Genomic DNA, 7,578 nt, shown 5'->3' on the forward strand with positions numbered 1-7,578 from the left:
GTTCCTTCGTCGCCCATTCCAAAATTAAGGAATATTGGATAAGATAGCTCCACTACCACAGAAAAGAAACACAGTACACTGTGAGTGCTGTTAGTCTTCCTGTCCCACCAATACTTTTGCCATCTTCAAGGGGAGTTTTCCCCAGTCTCTTTTTCAAAGCCCGAAGGCGGGAGCCCAGGTGCTTCTGAACATGTCCCACACATTCAAGTTTCTCAACTGTAATGTCTCCATATACAGCCTCTTGAGCAAGACTATTGTGGGCCTTACTGTCGTCATCGCCTAGGAACTGCACATGACGAAAGCCATGTTTTTCAACAGACCTTTGAAAGATGGTCACCAAATCGGCCGCATGGCACCTAATGATCCTGCAAAATTTGCATGGCAGTCATGCTGATGCCCTTCCCACCAGTCTTGAAATTCTCTAGACCTCTCCTTTCCTCTCCAAGGCATACACATCCTACATTCTATGGACGTAATCTCACAATCCAATGCTTTCCCGGTTACTGTGGAGAGAGCTGTGACAACACCATAAGAGGAGGAACATCCTCTCCTTCTCAAAGTGCCATTACCAGAGACTGCAATGTTATGCACACAATCACTCTCAGGTTCGTAGAATTGTTTTATTTCATCAGCTGCTCTTTTAACTGCTTTCACGTGATCTTGAAATGAATTTTCATTCATATGTGGTAACATGTTCATCAATCCACTAAATTTCACCAGTCCTTAATGCACGACACCAATGTTTCTCAAGGCCAAAACAACCCTTCTATTTACTTCGAAAGCTTGACCATTGTTCACTTTATTTGATGTGTAGAAAACTTTAAAAACTGTACACTTAATTGACGAGCATTTTAAATGAAGGACAGCATGTCCTTGCTTGCACAACGGACACGAAACGCATTCGAAAATCGAAGCAATAATAGAAATGTCCATGATACGAAATCCTTCTAGTTTTTCACAATCTTCTTCCTCGCTGGTGAAATCGTCAGGAGAATCACTGCCCTGCCTCTTCAGCTTGCAAACCGATGCGGATAAAAGTTTGAAGGATGGTTTTGTCGCTTCCACATGTTCTTCATCACCTCCAGATTTGCTGCTGCTCTCGCTCACTTTTTCTCGATCTAAAACACTCTTTGCAGGTAAATTTTCTTCCTTGGTGTACTGATTGCCAGTAAATCTCCTTTTTCGTTTCTTACCACTTCTAAATTTCGTTTTTGGAGGCATGTTTCTAACCAAACTTTTCTGAAATATTTTGCTGCGGGATTCGAAGAATCAATAAATGGATGAGATTGAGGTTCGTATCCTGTGCTAGTTACCAGATCACTTGAGACCCCTCTTCACTCCGACAAATTGCTCCCTCAATTAACCGAAAATATAAAGGGTTTTTTGGCAAAAACGATGCGTAAACAATGTCGTTTCCATGGCAACGAGCCAAATAACATTGAACAGGCTAGAAAAAAGCTTTAAAAATAAGAAAAAGAGCTAACTTATATTGATACTTCAATGATTAAACTGCACAAAAACAGTGTTTTTCAAAATTCGAAAAAACTTTGCATTTTAGGCCTATTGATCCACCTTAAGAGTGATGTGAACACACTGCAAGATTTCGCCTGGTGTGGATTTCTTACCAAATTGTTGTTCTTCGTTAAATAACTTAACTATAACTGCCAGTAGAGAAAATCAGGGAATACTCTATATTGCTGTGTGCACTTTTGCCGCTTGAAATTGTAAAGGGAGCTGTAAAATATGCTCACAAACGATGACGTCAAAATCCTCAATTCGATCCCAGGCCCTTGTCTCATATTTTTCTCAAAAATATGCGAGGTTTCTTCGCATTTTAGATATGTTCTCCGAACAGAAATGCTCCTTAGGCATTACATTTTAGATTTTAAAATAAAAAGGGGTGGTGAAATTTCGAGTAATGTGCACTTTAATTAACACTCTGAAAATCGATCGAGTCATTACTTTGTGAACTGAAATTTAAAAGAAACCTACGCAAATGACAAACGAGTCAAATTTACGGACAGGAAACCGATTTACTCACCCTAATATTGGCTGAACTTGGAGATTGACATATACGTAGAGAATGCCACTTGGAACTTTACAGTAACTTAGGCCTCCAGGCAAATGTCGCATTTATTAAAAATAGGTTCGACAAAGAGTCAAATTCCAGCGTCGTATCAAACGTCAATCCTATTTCACAAGTTCATCGCGTATTTAGAACAACGTTTCCTGAAACGCCAAATCACTGTCGCATTATCTGAGTTGGCAAATCGAACTTGGAGTCGAACATAATTGCAGCAAACATCCCACCATTCATGCCCCTATTTCAAAATAAATACGTTTGACGAATTCAGTTCGACTGAGGGTGCATTCGATTGACTGTTTTTCGGAATAGGAATACATGGAACAGAAGTTAGAAATCCTTCACTTTACCAGAGATTCATATTGAAATTGTCAAACACCTGTTAAAATGCTATTTTAAACATGTGTTTATTATCCTTGTTGTTTCACAACGCCAGACATACTGTTTTAAGTCAACATTCCACTTATTATTCCGGAATAGGCTCAATCGAACGTACCCTAAGATTCAACTTTTTCCCGAGGCCTTAGCATTTGATACAAAGTACACTTGATATGCGCATTCACCTGAACTACTGTAGAGAAAGCTTGTTAATATTATGTTGCGGCCGAAAGGCCCCTTACAAAGTGATTTTCGCCTAAATGTTTTAAAACATACCGACCTTAGCAGTAGGAGCTGTAGTCAAAGCATTAATTTCCCAATACCTGGGGTACATTGCATGTTTATTTTAAGGCCGTAACTTCGCGTAAATGTGTTAAAATATACAAAATTCGCATGTATAGATTACCAAATGACTGAAAATGCCTACAAATTCAAGTTTGCCTTATTCTTTTAAAAGGCGTACATGTGGTAGAGTAATTGTTCCATGCTTTAAGATGGCGAACTCTCCACATTCTCTACACATGGATCACGCTCTTATGCATCATCACGGGCTGGGGTAGGTTAGCTTTCAATAACAATATACAGTATAAAATTTCCAAAATAATTAGTAAAATATAAAATTTTTAAGAATCACAATATTAAATTAAATGAATAAATAATCTAAAAGCCTTTTTAAATAAATATGTTTTAACAGAGCGTTTAAAAGAGTCGCTTGATGTTTCCTGTCTTATTGGCAGAGGAAGACTGTTCCATAAGAAGGGGGCAGCTATCGAAAATGCGCGATCTCCCATGGTCTTCTTTGTCTTAGCCGAGGTCTTTCTAACAATATACCGTTATTGTTACGGCGTAGTTGGTAATGTGAAGCCGGTAAGACAGAGACTAGATCCTCAAGATAGCTAGGCGCAACACCGTGAAGTATCTTAAATGTAACAAGAAGAATGTTAAAATCTACGCGCAAGCACACTGGTAACCAGTGGAGTTCTCTTAGTAAAGGAGTAATGTGACAATACCTAGGTTCGCAGTAAACAAATCGTGCACTGGCATTCATGACTCTTTGAAGTTTCTTAATTTGATAGTCAGGAACACCGTACAATAAACCATTACAGTAATCAAGCCTGCTTGTGATAAACGCGTGAACAAGCCTCTCGGTGGACTCACGAGACAGATACTTCCTAATGTGCCGGATATTTTACAGATAAAATGCGCTAGCACAAGCCTTAGTCACATGTCCAGATGAGGATCGAACCAGGTGCCCAAATTGCGCACTGAAGAGACGGGTGATACCTCAGCTTGGCTGATCTTAATCTTGTCAATGGACACCCTCGATAATTGTCTTTCCGTGCCAATGATCAAGAACTCAGTTTTTTCGTCATTTAGCATCAACTTATCATCTCTCATCCATGCGCGAACATCGCGAATACAATTTTCAATCGCAATCACAGCGTCAGCCTCACTGGTGTTATCAACGGGATTAAACGATATCTATAGCTGTGTATCTTCCGCATAGGTGTGAATGGATGGCAGATGAGATTTCATAATGTCAAACAGCGAACTCGAGTAGATGGTTATTAAGTGGGGGCCCAAACAAGAGCCTTGTGGGACCCCGCAATTCAGGTTAAATTTATCAGAGAGCGTTCCTTTAACAGAGACCTGCTGCGTTCTTCCCGCCAAATAAGATTTAAACCATAATAAAGCGTTATCCCGAAGGCCAAGCTTGGACTGCAGCCTGTGCAGAAGAATACCGTTATCCACGGTATCAAACGCTGCGCTGAGATCTAACATGACAAGCAATGTGATGTGACCTTTGTTCTCATTTAGCAAAAGATCGTTTTTAACTTGCATGTTATGGGTTGTGCATTTCTGTCGTAATTAAGTACAAGTCTATGCAGTTGTTCATCAGGTGATGGACTCCTGGTCCAAGTGCTGACGCACAACGCGGGCGTAGAGTTTCCCAATGACGCTGAGGAGGAGATGCCTCTGTAGTTGTTACAGTTGCTCCTGTCACCCTTATTCTTGTAGAGGGTGACGATCTTGGCATCTCTCATGTCTTGCGGCACAGCTCCTTCTCTCCAACACTGGCAAAGAACATCTCGAAGAGGCTGCAGTAGGGTGTCTTTACAGCACTTGAAGAGGTCTTGGAGGATGCCATCCATACCAGGTGCTTTCCCACAGGCCAAGCGTTCAATCGCTTTGCTTACTTTGGCAAGTGTTGGAGGAGCTAGTTACATAGTATGTGTTCAAATACCGGTTTTATAACGTTTGGCATTCTGCAAAATACCCCTGCCGCGCCATCATGGGAATCAAAAACTTTATGGACCATATTTTGGAGAATTACCTCAAAATTAGGAATTAATAAATTTCGTAGTTTGATAAGTTCTATTGAAAGTTGCAGAAATTGTTTTTCCATGAGAATTTCACCGGCTAACATTACACATTTCACTGTTGAAATATGGAACCAGCTATATACAACAGTTTGTTTCTTCTTCTTCTTCCTCAGAATTTCCCATCACTTCTTCTACGTGATCTTCTGCACCTGCCATAACTGAATTAATGTCATGCGTACATTCTCTTATTATGTCGGCTGACCTCACACACACAACATTCCTCTGAATGGGCAGACCAGCTATGATTCCAGCACCTGCTGAGAGATAAAACGGAAGTACTAAATTTTAGTGGTACACGTATACTTCATTGTGTCAGTCTTTTAAATAGAGACATTTAAGACATCAATGCTGAGCATTTTACGTATGAGCAGACGTAGGGGGGCGGGGGTGGGGTTGAAGGAAAGGTTGAACTATAACAGGCAGATCTTACGTAAAAAAGGGACATTGATAAAGAAATTTTGTGGAAATGTGGGCCTGGCTGCTGGCCTTTGATTGTTAATTTTCGGTTGGCTTTGGTCAGTATGTTTGGGTTTTTTTTGCGAAACTTGATTTGAACTGCAATAACTTCGGACCCAAAGACAGCACAGATTGTTAGATTTGCACACCCCTAATCTTCCTATCATTTAAAATATGTTAAATATAGTTTCCAGCCGAAATCACCGCATGACGAATCTGTCTTGCTTGAATTGTTAAACGTCAGTGGTCTGAGGTATAATTACCCTTTGATCTGGTCAGGTCCAGAATCCATTGACCAGGGAAGCTGAACAGATCTACCCGGCAGTATTTGCTCCTCCTGTCTTTCACGACGTTGGAAGCATTCTTTCCTGCAAAGTTGAAGCTTCCTGCTCCCACGATGTTCCTGCTGGACCAACCCTCGATTAATACTGGCATCAGACAAAAAAACATCGTACTTAGTAAGGTTTCTTGCTAACCGAATTTGCGTTGAACCTGCGTCTTCATTTCAAACTCACTAAGGCTATGACTCTCTTAGATTTTCTAAAATCATCTCAGTGCGTAAGCGTGTGGAATTCAACAAATCCTGCAATCCAATTAGTTCCGAGAGCGGGCAGAATTTTCTCATCCGGCCTGCTCACAGCGGGCGGATTCCTAGCCTTAGTTGCGCGAGCTTGTCTGATGACCTTAAATTTCCTATTTTTTCTTACACTGAATCCGTTTACATTCAGAAGTTTCGTTTTATTGGACAAGAGGTTTGGAAAAATAATTCAAATAAAAATATTTCTCTTTAGAACTCTGCTGCATTCGCTATGAAGCTCAGTGCGAGTCAACAATTAATATAATGATTTCAGAGAGGAAGAGCTAAGGGTTGGTCCTTATAGCAAAAAACTGTGACCAAGGTCTTGAAAAAGCTGCCTGCAGCCTCCGGCAGCAGTTTTTCACTATACGGACCTCCAAGCGGCCAAATGACATTTTTGCCTGTGGTACGCACAATTCAATCACCTGTAAGTGGCAGTCTTGGTTGCAGGATTAATACACATTAGCAAGGCATCTTCAAAGTTGTTGCAATGTTTGCTCGCTTGCAGCAAATATCATTTGTAACTCCAAAAACTTACCCTCTGTTGTCTCCTTCTTGTAATTGAACCAAAACACCTTTTGCATGTGCATTACTTGTTCTTGCAACACACCCCGCATTGGAGTGTCCTGCTTGTCATCATTTAATTTAATGATGACGTTGTACTGTTGCACGTCGTCAACGTTGGCATCCTTTTCAGTGGTATCCTTGGGAAAAAAAATTGTGATTTATAGTTGTTAGTTAGGGAAAAATGGCACTATGTGTTATACAAAAATTTGGTTTATCAACGGAGTTGATAATGTAAATTGACCACCGTACAGAGATTCTAAAAGCTGACGTTTTGAGCGTTAGCCCTTCGTCAGAGCGAATCGAGGGATTATGGGTTACGTGTAGTTTTTATAGTAGAGTAGGAGCTACACTATTGGTGGTAACATGGCAACGTGAAAAGTAGGAATATATTAGTTAAATGAAAAGCGTTTGTTAATACCGTGAGGATTAAGGGTGCCGATTTGAAAGATGAATTTTTGTTCCAGATTCTTGCGGCTTTCCGTCGTACCTAGATGTAGGGAAAGGCCGCAGATAGCCATGTGTTTTTTGGAGTGGTTAGGCAGATTAAAATGGCGAGCGACTGGCTTAGATGCATCCTTGTCATTCTTCTCAACATCGCGAAGGTGTTCGCGGAATCGGTCACCTAGTCGTCTACCTGTCTCACCAATGTATAATTTATTGCATAACGTACAGGTTATGCAATAAATGACATTTGCGGAGGTACATGTGAAACGATCAGTGATCTTAACAGATCGCTTAGGTCCCGATATCTTGCTAGTGTTAACAATGAAAAGACAAGTTTTGCATCGTGAGCGCGAGCATTTGAAAGTGCCGGGTTGCTCGTTGGTTTTGAGCGCGCTTCTAACTAAAAAGTTGCCTATGTTTTTGTCGCGTTTGAATGAAATAAGTGGAGGTTGCGAAAAGATTCTACCAGTCAAAAAATTTTGTTTGTGTCACGACATTCACAAACTTAAATTCAATCGCAACACTAAATTTTCCAACCTTTCCTCAGAAGAGTGGGCGGCGCTTAAAAATCTTAGTAAACGCAACAACATAGTTGTCAAATCGGCCGACAAAGGCGGCGCGGTAGTTGTTTGGCGGTCCGACCTTTACCAAAAAGAAGCTTTGCGCAAACTTTTGGATACCTCGTTTTA

At 40.7% G+C, this 7,578-nt stretch overlaps 1 pseudogene; it reads right to left on the bottom strand.

The window, feature by feature from the left end:
- Positions 1–52: 52 nt before the first annotated feature.
- On the bottom strand, positions 53–1,221 carry LOC138002196 (uncharacterized; annotated as a pseudogene).
- Positions 1,222–7,578: the final 6,357 nt, after the last annotated feature.

Source organism: Montipora foliosa, chromosome 5 (assembly GCF_036669935.1).
Source record: "Montipora foliosa isolate CH-2021 chromosome 5, ASM3666993v2, whole genome shotgun sequence".
Classification (NCBI taxonomy): Eukaryota; Metazoa; Cnidaria; class Anthozoa; order Scleractinia; family Acroporidae; genus Montipora; species Montipora foliosa.